This window comes from Thunnus maccoyii, chromosome 15, assembly GCF_910596095.1.
Source record: "Thunnus maccoyii chromosome 15, fThuMac1.1, whole genome shotgun sequence".
In the NCBI taxonomy this organism is placed as follows: Eukaryota; Metazoa; Chordata; class Actinopteri; order Scombriformes; family Scombridae; genus Thunnus; species Thunnus maccoyii.
This window is the reverse complement of record NC_056547.1, coordinates 7,389,171-7,404,428: the sequence shown is the minus strand read 5'-3', so window position 1 is coordinate 7,404,428 and position 15,258 is coordinate 7,389,171. Positions and strand designations below refer to the sequence as shown.

General features: G+C 41.5%; 1 protein-coding gene across 3 annotated transcripts in view; it reads right to left on the bottom strand.

Moving 5' to 3' along the window:
- Positions 1–15,258, bottom strand: part of pvrl2l (PVR cell adhesion molecule related 2 like) — a 300,657-nt gene that overhangs the window by 134,743 nt on the left and 150,656 nt on the right. The window lies entirely within an intron of this gene.

Genomic DNA, 15,258 nt, shown 5'->3' with positions numbered 1-15,258 from the left:
TAGTTGTAAAACGCAGCCATAAAAACACACTGCGAAGCAACAAAAAACAGGAGCAACCGGGCTGGGTATTGATTTGGAGTACATGTACATCCACTAACTCCAGTTAAGATGAGTTGAGAGTCCGATATTAGCCACCTGCTGGGTATATTGTAGAAACAGCACTTTAGCTGTGCAGTGATGGGTTCATGATAAAAAACTAGGAATTTATTTCAGAGATAAGCAAGGTCAGTCCAAGATTTTCAATCAGCTCGTATAATATCTATCTTAACAAGCCAGGAGAGGAATTTAGTCCTAGTCTACAGTAGCAGGGTCTTCCTATTTCGCTACTGTCTTTCAATGATTACAATGTGAAATAAAAACTGCACTTTTGACTATTTTTCCTCCTTCCATCAAACGTAGCTGCTCGTATTGAAAAGGGTTTCAAGACCTTTGAGCCTTGAAACCAATTATGAAGTTTATACACGAGGGTCCGTCAGGAAATAACATTTTAACTTTAAATTTAGAACCTACTTTCACAGACGCATGGTTTTCATCTGACACGAGCGCCATGGTTACAACCCCCCTGAGCACACACACACACACAAACACACACACACACACACATATCTCAAGGTGTAATGGAAATGTCTTCTCAGCCTGCAGATCTGAACATTTTTCTACCTTTTCTTGCACGATTACATAGGCTCGTGTGACATCCTCAAGCAGTGGATAATAAGGTACACCTTGGAAACGTGTGTGTCTCCTGTAAGAAGAGGGCTGTGACCTTAAAAAGAGGTCGAGAGCCTCTGGATCACCGAATGTCTCGTAACATCGTCACGCTCGCCGGAACTGTCTGCAAGGCACATTTCTACAATTAGCCTTTAAATCTTATTACAGGTAGAAGACTGTACTCAAGTGGTGCATGCATTTTTTTTTTTTTTTAAGTAAGATTTAATCAAACCCAGATTGCTACTTGCAAAATGAGCACTTACTACCCACTGGGCCAGCAGGGTTGCCTGTGATTACAGAGACAAACCCGTAATATAAAGATGGCAGGTTTGATACCGGATTTCTGCCGAAGGATGCAATAATACCCACAGTTTGTTTTCTTGAGTTTGAGCCGAGTTTACTTTGTTACAGTTTATTTATATGGTTCATTTATTTTCTCACTGCCTGATTACAGGAGAACCACAGCTTGTAAACAAAATTCATAAGGCTCAACTAGCTTGTTTACTGGACAGTTCTGGGAAGCTATCATCCTGCCAGGTTAGAGAATTACTGGAAGAAAAAGTGATTTCTTTTTTTTGCATACAAGTATTCTTGTTGTTCGTTAAAGGTGAGGGCACATGACAGAACGGCGGAGTAGCAGTCAAGGCTGCAGTTTCCCATGGGTTCAATTTGTTAATGCTCAGCTTTCCAGAGATGGGAAACTGCCGGGTATCAGGTATCAACATCAGTGTATAAATAACACATACAACCTTGAAGTCCTGAAATTGGATTACACTATGTTCTCTTAACAAGCTGCACCACATGGTTCTTGGAAGAAGAGCGAGACTCTTATGTTTTTTTAGGGGTTTGGATTGCCAACGGAGTTTTAATGGCTTTGTCTTCACCCATGTAGCCAAAGCAACTGAACTAACAGAGTAAACATGCTACGGTTCAGATGAAAAGCCGACCCGTGTGTGGTGCAAGTGTTTATATCTCTGTAGTCAAATTACCTTGTGCTAACTTAAACAACCCTGACACGTAATGTAAGTTATTTGACTTATGCCAAGTCGTGTCTGAGATGATGTTTTATATCTTTTGCTGCTTGAAACTTTGAACCAGCAAAAGATAATAAAAAAATAGCTTTTGTCAGCCAGACGTGTCCACAGAAAGAAGCATTTAATGTAAATTTGCAGTGATCCATCATCCATCCGTGGTGCTTACTCACTGCTTGTGCGGACACGTCGCTTTCACACATATACGCGCGCGCGCTCGCTCACCACACACTCGTACGCCGAGCCGTCGACTCGAGTGGGTTCAGTAGTTTAATGAACATTATTGATGGCGAGGCTACGGCACTGCTGGTGTAATTAGTGTGATGTCTCACACCTACATGTCTGTGGCTTCATTAATTCAGTGCAGATTCTAGCTAATATGCACGGGCATGTGCATGAACAGGCACACGCGCGTGTGTACGAGCACAAGCACACTCATGTGTCATAATCCAAAACCCTGGTAAGTGCTCCAGCTTCTACACCCTGCCTGTGCTGAAATATGCACTGAATTTGCATTGCTGTTGCTGTGTGTGTGTGTGTGTGTGTGTGTGTGTGCTCTGATAATGTATTGCTGTATGTGTGTGAGTGCACGCCAGTGTTGTGCACTGTCAAATATATTTTTAGTCTTATTCTGCTTGGCTGAATGCAGGGAGCTGACTGGATCCAGACCTTGGCTGTTGATACTGATCAACAAAACCAGCTGAGTGAAAAACAGCCATCAGCCTCCCGCTCCCCTTTTGCTCTCCATCCCTCTCGCCCACTCTCACTCAATCCATCTCCCTCTCTAAGTCACCCTCCGCCCCTCCATCTCCCTCCCCCTCCCTCCCCACTGCTTCCTCCATCCTCTTAAAATGGGGCGGTTTGTGGTTGGGTGACTCATTTCGAAGCAAATCTGGACCATGGAAGAGAGAAGAGAGAGAAAGGAAAAGAGGGGAGAGAGGGGAGTGAAGGGAGTGAGGGGGGGGGGGGGGGTTAAAGGGGCCCGAGAGAGTAGAAAGAAATAGGGGGGAAAGGAGAAGAGAGGGGGTACAGACAGAGAGGGAGGGAAATGAAAATGTGCTTGCATGCCTGCTCATTTCAGATGGATCACTTGCATCCTTTCAAAACAGTAAAAAAAGGAGAGAGAGAGAGGGGGAGGAAGAGGGAGGAAGAGGGAGGGAGGGAGGGGAAAAAACAGCATACCCAGTGTGGACAGGATTAAGGCCGCTCTCCAAAGCCACTGCTCTTTTTGCTCCTTTATCCACCTCTCACTCCCCCCTTCCCCTCTCCTCTTGCCCTGTTCATGAATATGATCAAGAAAATGAAAAGCGAACATAAAGAAAGCAATAATGTCCTCCGCACTAGATTTGCCTTATTGCTTCTATCATGTGTTGTTCGGGGGAACTGTTGATGTTTCTGCACAATGACACCAAGACAAAGTCCTGCATGTTCAATACTTTAGGAATATGGTGCTGGATATGGCCTTGTGGTAATACAGTATTCAGTCTTGGTGCTCTGCTGTATGATAGGTTTATAGTATATTCTCTGCAGGGCAGAGGTTTTCAAACTGTGAGACATGCCTCCCCGAGGGGGTTCAGCAAAGTCGAAGGGGGACGAGAGGCGGGAGAGACGTGATTTGAAGTCACTGCATGAAGTGACAGGGACAGGTGCACGCGGGTGCTCTGAAAACAACGGGAGGTCATACGTCGTCGTTTGGCTCGCTCACCAACGCGGTCAGCGGTCCCAGCGGCGGCAGCAGAGGCTGTGACACACAGCTCGTTGAAGCAATTAAGGTACTTTAAAAAACTCTCACTGCACAATTGCTGCAATTTGCATCAAAAATCTTTCTTCTCAGAGTAATAACCCAGTCAAACCTGAGCTCACAGACGTACTACACACATTTTTAGATTCAGTATGATTTAGACTTTCTAAAGATGATATTATCTCTGATGTGAATGAAAATCCAAAAAAAAAAGACGCTTCTTTCAACTCCAGAACCTGCCTGAGAATCATCACATTTTTAAGTTTTCCTTTGTATCAAAGCCATCTAGTGATAACTGTCTGTACATCCATCATTATATTGCAAACAGGGACTGCTAACAGCTAATTCAGCGTACTTTTAATGGTGCCAATTTGCCAGTAAACTGATCGCAGAAAACTAAATTAACAAATCACAAAACAACTACGATAAAAAGAGTAAAAGTAAGAGTAAGAGGAGGGTAGTCTTGAGGAGTATATAAAAGATGCCAATATGAAACCAACTGCTGACGCCCATAAACTAACTGCTACCTCCAGTTTATCAGAGATATCAATTTACTACTCACTATAGAGGAGTGTTTATCATGTAGGGGGTCGTGAATTAAACATTGAATGAAGGAGCGATTACATTCACAGCATGCAAGACATTTTTATAATTTATATAAATACAAGACCATCACTGAGAAATTCCTTTAGACATCTACTGAATTACTTTACACAACCAGGAAGTGCTCTATCGAAGAAAACAGACTGATGGCTGAAAATGTTACTGGATGTTACTGACAGTGTTACTGACAGGGATTCCAGTAGAGGACATGAGAAAACTAAACTTTTGGATTTGCATGATGTAAACAAACATGGCGACACTGGAGGAGGTTAATATTTTGTTAATTCTTCTTTTTCTGGCAGAAAAAGCGACAGTGGTGCCACCGTTGGTGGTATGTAAGCAAATGGCGAGTAACTGATGATGGGAAACACCACCGGTATTTTCATAAGTCTGCCAGGAGACACGAGGATACACGAGAGCAGCCTTCACGGAAGTCTTTTACCAGCTGACACGCCCCCTTATTGGATGTCAGTTATTGATTGGACGCCGCTGCTGATCGGACTGCTCTGATACATCACAACATCACGACAGTTTCATACTGAAGTGGAGACAGATTACAGATTAAACTCGAGTGTATCACTCCCAAGCTTCATATGTTATTTGTTTTCAGACCAATCATCTAATTAAAAATCTGTTAATTGTCAGTCTGATCAACAAAAGAACCGTAAACAGCTTTTTTTTTCATTTATTAGAAAGATTTTTCTTTTCATGATCTGTTATTTCTCCCTTTTAACTGTTATTACAGACAGAAAAGAACACAGTTTAAACACATTTATATTTTACATAATTTGTCGTCATTTCCATTCAGTCACATGTGAGGCTGAAAATTCCCGAGCGTCGGGTTTGATATGAGATACATCATTTCAATTTTCCCTGAAATATTTAGCCAAGTAAACAATTTCCAGTGTTCAAAACACACTCTAATCATATTCTGAGTTATTAATGAATTCACAATCAGAATATCAATTAATACAGACTCAAATAATTAATAATTAATGTAAACACATTCTGCCAGTAGAAATGGTTCCTGTGCCTCTGAGCAGGACACAGCACACAGTATGAATACAGAATGCAGGTTTTTATTCATGTGCAGGTGTTTGTTGAACAGGTAACAAGCTGAAAGAGAAAACACTGCTGCTCTGGCAGTGATAACTGTGCACTTTAATTAGTATCAGCACAGCGCACGTGTGTGGAGACACAAACTCTATCACAAGTCTCTACAGCTGTTAAAGCCGAATGACAGCTGATCCAGCTGTGATCAGCTGCCGCCAACGGACGTTGCTTTACATGACGTTTCAGAGGAAAGGACGTCTCATGTCTCTAAAAACAAATTTCCTCGTTTTCCTCTCTCCTCATTTGGTTTCCTTGTGTCTCTCCGTGTATCCATGGTGGGAGAGACTAAAGCAAGGAAAGACGCAAGTGAAGGACACGTGGAGGCAATTTAAGAGACTTGGGATGTACCCACAGTGTTCATTTCTAAAGACATGCACAACCAACGCTCCAAACAGATGCATGATACACAAGGCAGCCATCATGTATAAGTATATCTCCAGCCTTAGTATGGAGAGGTGCTGTCAAAGGCTTCTGTGACCCTGGCTCATGGAACAGCCTGGCAGCAGATTAGAGATATTCCCTTCTCAAATTTTTAAGCCAGCCTTCCCCTTCTAACCAATCAGTGAAGGCCAAAGTCAGGGGTTGGAGCACATGGCTGTCAATCAATGTGTGATCAAACGCCTGCACTACTCCTCTCGTACTGAGGCTCCAAGCTATCATTAGCCGCTGGAAGATGTCGTTATGGCTTAGTCACTGGCTAGCAAGCTCCCAATAACTGTAATCTAAGAGCTCCGTTACTTCTAGTCCCCGGGGAGAAATCAATACGTTGGGGTGCACATGATCACTAGAATGCAGGTGAAGGGCTGAGCAGAGTACAACAGAACAGGGAGAGGAGAGGGGGCGGGGAGGGAAGAGCGTAGTGCTTCACTTCTGATTCTCATGCTAGCGCTAGCTTGATTCCCAGAACTTGCATATTGTAGCTTTAAAGGCAAAATAAGTTATTTCTCTCTGCATCATTTGTATCCATGCTTGTTGCTATTTTCCTGACACTACTTCTCATGGCTGTAGTGAGGTAGGTAGCTAACTATGCAGGGAGATGACATTGACATTTAATTGGTCAACTGTTCCTCCCACCGGTGGAAACAGAAGTCAATGGACACAACGCAGACCTTTATAAATCGTTGAACAAATCTGAGACGTGATCAGCATCTCTTTCTTTCTGTCTCCTAACCTTACATACCTACAGGTCTTTATGCATCTAACTGCTCCCCTCTTCCTCCGTCAAACATCTAACCTTCCACCCCTCCACCCCTCCTCCTCCTCCTCCTCCCCCTCTGCCTCTTTCTCCTCATTGATCAGTCCGTAGTGGATTAGCTGCAGATTGTGATAGCAGTCTGACCCCGGCTGGCCCCGAACAAGCCCTGCTGGCTAATTGAAAGATGGCACACTGGTCTGCAGGATTAGAGACTCTGCTCTGCCTGGCTCATTATTACACACATGCACACAGACAAATAACAAACAGACACACAAACAGAGCAAGATGGGCGGTTTATCAAGGTTTTTGGATGTGTCAGGCCAGAAGGGAATAGCCTGCAGTTACAACACTGAAAGAAATGAGAAATATGACTAAGCCCTTCACACAAATTGTATGTTCTTTGTGTGTGTGTGTGCATGTATGCATGTGTGTATGTCTCTAGAGTTCAAATCTATGTGTCTGTGCACATGCACTGTATCTGCAAATACTAGCATGAGCGTGTGTGTGTGTGTGTATTTGCACTCGTGTGCGGGAATGAACTGCATTAAAGAAAAAGCAAAAGAGAGACTGAGCAGTGGCCCAGGGTCTTTAACATTGAAATGGAAAGTAGTAGCAGAAGCGCGGAGGTAATCATGGACCGCTCCCTCGCCTAGCTTCGGCTGCAGGTAACACAACTAACATCTGACCCTGCGAGTCCAGTGAAGAATGAGCCTGTGCATGGGCCAATACCGAATGGGCTTATAACAGAATAAATCTGTGTGCAGAAGCGAATATGAGACATAAGTACGGTGTGTGTTTGTGCATGTAAATTGCTGAATGACTATATATGCGACGGTACCACGCAATGAATGCATTTGCACAGGAGACAGACCATATTATATCATATATATGTTTCTGTATATGTGTAGTGAACTATTACATGTAATTCTGCCTGCAGCCAGACAGCTGAAGAACTTGAACGGCAGATTCAGACTTGGATAGCGGATTCAGAAAACCGCAACTACTGAAAAGAGAGAAATGAAGAACTGGAAAGAAGCCCAGGGGAGGTTGATGCAGAATATGACGGGTCCGTGTGTAAGCACGTGCACGTTCATACATTCACGGGTCACCCACACGCTGCTTCTCCCTGATTGAAACCAGCAGTGCCTTGGCTCAGCTCAAGCTCCATCAATGAGCTCACCCTTTTCTTTTGACTGGAGCAGTGAAAAGGGGAAAGTCTTGAAATCTTGACTGCATCAACCCACACCAGCCCCAGACGTAAAATATTTAGGTAAGGAACGTAGAAAAACAAGTACCTCTCTTTAAAATATTTAGACAATATACCACGCAACGCTCAACCTCTTCTACCCCTCTGCTCCTATTCCCAACTCTGCTGGTAGCGTATCAATAATGCACGCTGTTTCGACAGGATGGATACATTTCAAAGTAGAGGCCAGGTTTGGTTGATGGGAAGTTGAATATGCAACAAACCAGTTTGGGAAGTTTTAGGTGGGAATTCCCAGCGGGTGAACCTTCGGTGTGTCCTCTACATGCCACTACACATGAGGTTGGACACAAGGGATGAGGACATTTTACTAATCATTTCCAGACTGAAAATGCACATATTTTATCCGACAAAGACCTCCCTGCGGTCAATTCAGTGCTCAGATTGAAATAATGGCAAGAAAACTCTTATCAGTATCTCACCCTGACCTTCAAAACTGTCCATTAACTGCCAGCAGAATCAAGTAATATCAATTTAATCAAACAAAAGAATATAAAAAAAACTCCAGAGACAAGAGACGGTAATATGAGATAATGCAGACATCTTGCATCAGTCAAATCTTTCATATCTCTTGTGCAACACATGAAATTAATTATGTCACCAGAACAGGGTTATTTATGTGTCTTAGTAGGAGACAGATGTTTAGATTAATCTTTACTAACTTAGTAGGATGGCTGTTTGTCTTTATCTGATCTAGATCTTTACTTGATAATCACCCGGTGGATGAACAAAAAACGAGTGTCACCAGTAAACACTTCAAGAGAAGAGGTGTTGTGTCTTTGTCTTTGTAATAATAATAAAAAAAGCCTTCTGTTCTTGAGGGTTCACTACATTTTTGTTTAATTCTTTGTCTCTGGTGCTGCGACTGTCTTGAAGGACAAAAAAGGGACCGCCGGCGGCTGAGAATGTAACACCAACTTTTGGCTCATTTCCCAGAAAATAATCTAGCATTGAGACTTTATAGAAATAACCAAGACTTTATTCTGCACAGCCAGCACCCTCCCCATTCCTCCATTTTCACCTCTTGAACCCTATTTTTGTTCATTTTCTGTTAATCAAAGGCCTAATCCCCTCTGTTAATTCTGCTAATTTGTTCATGTACCACACAGCCACTTTTCTAAATTCAGAGCTATTATGCTCTATGGAGGTATTTTGTATTTTAAGCTAATTATGGGCCTAATCCTAATTAGGTGTCATTTATGTACCTACCACATAGAATAGAAAATTTCACCAAATATCCACCTACTTCACTCTACTTCAATTTCCTTTAATTATAGTCTGACTCCAATGGCAGCGTTCTTTGGATCCGAATCAGCCCCTCAAACATTTGGAAACCGTCGCCATTTGTGTTGCACGTGGACAAAACTGGCAGCATTCGTATTAGTGGCGTGAATCTCGGGTACATTTGAGCTAAACACAATGTTGCGCAACTTATACCAAGCTGTTCATTTTAATTAAACAGCTAAAAGAAAAAAAAACAAACCAGCAGTGAATCTTATATGTAAAAAAAACTATGAGGGTGTTTTCACCCTTTAGCGCTGACAACAGAAATACTGAAGTAGTGGAGATGCAGCGTCTTGGACAGGCCACACTGCTGCTGGTACACTCACTGACGCTGGGACTGAACCGCTGACCTTTCAATAATGAGACTTCTCACCATGCCACCTTGCTCTTCCACACACACATATTATACTATACTTCCCCTGCTGGTGTCTTGCATTGCATATTGAAGATACTGAACAACATACTGTACATCATCTAATGTTAAAGAAACGTCAAACACACAGTATTACACAGAGAGTTTACTCTTTAAGGTGTTCTGCACTGATACAGTTACACCTTTAAAATGTATTATCAATCTCTTTAAAGCAGCCTGTCGCTATTTTGTGATTAACAACAAAGAGTTATATATTTTCAGAGAACCACACAGCTCTAATGTAGTGTCCTCATCACGGTTCAAAACTTCTAATTCACATCTGGACGGCGACGACTTTCAGCTGCTACTTGTGTGTAGCTTCGCCTTGTTGGAACAGTTAAGTAATGTTTATTCACATTTTGATTAAAATAAACAAAAAGGTTTACATCTAAAGACCATACTACCCCCAAAATTAGAATAAACACTTTTATTTTAAGAGCTGGCACACGTGGGACAACGCACTCCCACCTATTTGTATAAAAAGCAACACTCCGCTGAGCCAAAGCGGCTTCTGCTTTGCATTAGGGGAGTAATTAGTTTCTGTATTACATGGTATTTTTTGGTAACTGCAAGGGAGAAGAAACTGTATATTTAAGTGTTATGATTTACCACCTTGGATTTTTTTCAATAGCCCACAGACACAAGGCATTCATTTGTTGCATTCAGCACGAGGTTCTACTGTAAGTATTTACTACAAGTGCACATTAGGGAAATTAACTTAAGGTTCCTTCATTGGTCATTGTGAAGCTCGTTAACAATCAAACATAAACAGTAGGATACTAGTTGCTTTTCTCTGCTGCCTTCCTGTTTTCTGTTTTGTTTGTCTCTATTGATCCTTTGCTATTCTTTTCCTTTTTTACTTTAGTATGTATTGTTTCTAACCACTCTGTATTGTGTTGTGACTAGGGGTGAACCCGAATACAAATACATTATTCGGCAAAGCACAAATAGTGGGTTTTATACGAATATTTGTTTCATACAAATATTTAAAAAAAAAATTGTTGGGGGTGTTCACCAGAGATAGCAAAGTGCTTACAAGGGACTCTCCATAACCTGTTTTCCCCTGCTCCTTTCCACAAAGTTAGGTTGTAAAATAGGCAATAAATGAAAAGTGCAAAGCAATAATTGCCTTTGAAGTTCCTCCCTGCACATTACACGGTGTGCTGTCTGTGTGTTATGGGTGTATAAATAGGTAGAGGTCTGTCTGCATGAGGTGGAGAGTAAAGTTTTAACTCAGTAATCAGTGCAGTCGTCTATGATCTGGGAGACTGCGGTTCAAGACCCGATGTGAGGACCTCCTTTATAATATTCATGAACACGTATTGTAACACTTTAATTTTCTAAAATTAAAAGTGTCATAAAAAACAAAAACAGGATTTTTAAGCCTCTTTCCACTTTTATTCAAATACAAATACAAATACAAATAATTTTGCTGCCTCAACAAATACAGATACGAATACAAATACTGGGATCGCTGCACATCCCTAGTTGTGACATTGGCCCCTTTTATAAAGCCTGTTTAAGGCGGGAATGTTGCACCATTATTCCGCGTCGCTGCTCTGCATAAAACATACAAACATGGAACGGGCGGGGGCGTTAAGCCGGGAGCGGAGGTAGTCAAAGAGCCGAATCGACGTCTGTGTAAAAGGGAGAGCCGGCATGGTGGGACAGGGGTGTGACGACTTGATGACGTGTTATGTGTGTGACTCACCACCGGAGGGTTTAACAATCTCTGAAGAAAACAGTTAGCAGCTAACCTGCACAGCAACTTTGTGTTTGAAGAGTGATATAAATGTGCACGGCTAGCAAAGCACCTCAACACTCGGTTTACCCGCCATTATTGTTTAGAAAACAATGTCACTGCCTGACACGTATGTTATATGTCACACTAGACGCCGATGCTGTTGTGTTACACGTCATGCCTCTGGAAATATCTGCATGCTATCTGAAATCACACACTTGGGCAGCAACATGCCGGCTTTGTTTGGTTCATTGTAAAAAAGCAAAGCCGGCGTAATGAGGGGTATTGCTGGATCTCTGTTTAAAACGAGCTATTGTTTGATTGCTACATGTGTACTGTATTAGTCTGTGAGTATTAATTATGGTGTGTGCTGTGAATTTTATAAGATGTGTCATTTTAATCTAATTTTAGGCTTTTCTGGTAATTAGTGAGCATTGTCCCTGTCGAATAAACACAAAAATAAAATGAAAAAAGCTAAATTAAAGAGCAAGAGAGTGACTATGTGAATATGAACATGAGAAAAAGCATTAGCTGCCCAGTATTCAAAACACAACACATCCTGTGGTTATACTGCATTAATGTCTCTCTAAGCTACTATTAGTGAAGAACAGTAGGTGATCTGTGGGTTTTCTATTACAGATGACCTCTGTATGTTTATCAAATGTTGCACAGAAACATAGCTGGTCTATAATTCTGAGCAACTGACACCAGCCGATGATGCTGTGGTTGAAAACTGATCGTTTGGTCAGTTATTAATACTGTATATGTACAGATATGTCTCGATGGTAGTTTGTGTTCAGACGTTAAAACAACAGTCAAATACCCAAATGAACACTGAAACAGGTTTTTCTTGCTGTAATCTTTCCTGCTGTTCATACTGACCGTTTCTCTCCAAATGTGCTTACGATGAAGCACTAGTTTTCAAAACTTCAAAATGTATTTAAAAGTTTATCTGATGATAATACAAGGCTTCAGCTGTCTGAGTTAGTCAAATGAAGTGGATATCTTCCACAGTTACAGACTTTTTAGTAAAAAAAAAAAACCTCTTTGTGTCTCGACAGACAGAGTTTTCCTGATAAGCTGCAGTGGAAGGATCATAACAAAAAGAAGAAATTCGGCACTAAAAAGATAATAACTTTGAAAGATATTGACTTGATTTGACTAATTTGGACAGCTGAAGCCTCATATCAGCTTCAAATAAACTTTTTTAATACTTTTTTGCGTGGAACAAAAGCTGTGGATTTTACTCCCCACCACTAACACTGTATGTGCATAATGAAGGGATCTCTTAATGACTTGTATGGACACGAGGAATGATTATAGCAAGAAAAAAGTCTCATTTGGGCTCCTGACTATTGTTTTAAGACAAACCTGTCCTTTAAGGTCCTTCAAGGCAAACAGTTGAAAAATAATCAAGACTGCCTGACAAGCTGCCTGAAAAAGTTGCTGAGACGACAAAATATGCCTGATATTTTACCCATAATGCCACTAGAGCAGACAGCTGGTGAGTACTGAGCTCATCTCTACAGCATGAAGCTGCGTCTCGAGTCATCGAGTGGGGAAAAAAAAAAAAAAAAAATCACACGACTGGAGATGGTGGCGATTATTTTCTACCGCTGCTCGATTAATACAAACACCACAGAGCGCGTTTCCTATGATTGCTCCGGGTCAGTCCCTTTCTGAGACACTGAACGAGCTCTAATCATAAACTACAAATACACGCCAGTGGAAATGTCACATACAGGGAAGCTTTCTTTCTTTCTCTCTGAACCCCACACTGGTGGCGGTAATCTGTTGACTGGAAGGTCATCCTGCTGTGAGACAGATAGAGAAATAGACTGAAGTTACTGCTGCCGGGCACCTGGTGATACTGACGTGAGATATAAGCCTCCCCCCGCCTCAAATCTCTCTTCGTGGAAGGCTTCACATCCCCCCCCCCCCACCCACCCACCCCATGTGTGTATATGTGTGTTTGTGTATTCCCTCCAGGTCTGTGTGTGTGATAAGCCGTAGCCTGGAGGCTCTCTCCTCAGCTCTTATCTCCCTGACAGACGTTACCCCTGCGTGGTCGCTGCCCCGACAGTCACACCGAGGGGGCAACAGCGGAGCTTTTTCTAGAAGTTTCCATCAGATTCCCTCCGCTTTGTTTCTGACTGTACGTTTTTTTTTTCCTACACAGATAGAGCCTACCCCCTCCTTCTTGATTCTCATTTTTGGGGGATAAACTTCACTGGGAAATCACCTCACTGTGGAAATGAAACTTATCTGTATGAAATGATTGTCTGTCGGTGCTTCTGCCAAGATTCACCACAGCTGTCACCACGGAGTAACGCAGCTGATAGGAGATCAGTAATTATGCAGACTGAAAGTCACAATGAAATTAAAAAGGATTTCCACACCATGGAAATTACATTTGTTATTATTAAAAGTATTTAACATTCAACCCAGCAGTTGATCTTCTCCTGTTTCTCTGTTAAAATAGGTTGTTTTTTTTCACCTCATAGTGTACAAGTAAACAGATATAAAGTCATAATTGACGATTAATTGATCTGCTCCTCAACCCCTCCTATCATGTGACAAAATAACAGAAAGTATGATGGTTTGTTCACCTATAAAAACACTGGTTCTTCTCCTACACACCCTGTGCTGTACCCTGCTGGTTTTGATATATATATTTTGAAGAATCAGTCACAGTTTAAGATTATTCATAAAGCATTTGACACTTTTGAGCTGCCTTTCCCTCTCTCTGTGTGTGTGTCATCCCATCACAACATCCCATTTTAGCAAAAAAAAATTGTGAAAACAAGACACCACTGAAAACCCATTTCCAGGACGCCCCGATGGCCTAATGGTTCAAGCACATACCACATAACCGCGACGTCACGCTTGGATTCCTACCCGGGGTGGGACCTATGTTGCATGTCATACCCTCGTCTCTCGCCGTGTTTCCTGTCTCCTTAAACTTACTTTCAAATAAAAAGTAAAAAAAAAAAAAACAAGAATCTTAATAAAAAAAAAACATTTCCTCATGACTTGTGAAGTCTAATATCATTTTCAGCCGTTCTTGTATGGAACAACACGTTTGTTAATAACCACATACGGATACAACACGCTGTGCTGCAGTGGAGTTCAGACAACACTGTTTGTTTCAGCAGCTTTGGAGGAACCAATGAAAGCCAAACAGCTTTGATAAATCACAGCTGTATGAGTGCTGCCGGTGGAAACACTGGTGGAAATAATAATAAGGTAACAACAAAGAAACAGCACGGCTTCCAAATTTTGCCAAAGTATTTGAATAAACAAATATTATAGCACTGTGGAGGAAATCCCTCTGCACAGTATTCTCTATCCAAAATATTTGTTATAATTCAATTAAGGCATACCAGAACAGTTAGTCATCTTGTGGATTTCAATATTTGTGTTAATAAACAGAGTTATTTTAGTTAGACATCTGCTCTTTTGCATTTTTTTTTTGGCAGCGTGAAGATATTAATATCCAAATAAAAAGAACCATCAAACTGATCCCAGATTTAACACAAAGAATAAACCAGAAACGCCCACATCTCCCACATATACAACATGAAATATTCAGCATGTTGTTCTTTTTTTTTTTCTACGTTTTTGCGCAATCAGATGCTACAGTTCTGTAGCCCGGGGCCCTAACTAGAGGAAAACTAAATTGGCTCCATCAAGACGTGAAAATCAGATGAGATCTGAGCGGTAGTCTAAACAGGCGTCCGTTTCCTGTCTGTTAGTGTAGCAACACATCGTATATACACAGAAAGCCCCGAAAAACTGCAGCTGCGTGGTAGTTAGCTATCGGTTTATATGTGTGTGTGTATGAAGGAGAGTCAGTAGGTGAAACAGACAGGGAGAGTTAATGAGTGTGGATGTCACAACCTTTATGTACTCACAGAATTTGGCAGGTTTCCATAACAGGAAGCTAGATAACAGCAATGTAAACCAGGGAATTAAACAAATTCTGTTTTTTGATTATTTTGGATGTTTGCGGTCTGGAAGTATGCATACTGAAAGATGGAAAAACACTGATAAAGGACGTTTCTATCAACATTTTCTGTGTACACATACTGTATATCACATGATAACACATGTATGTATGTAGAAGGTATCCTGATATGCAAATATAACAGACGTGGAGGAGCCAA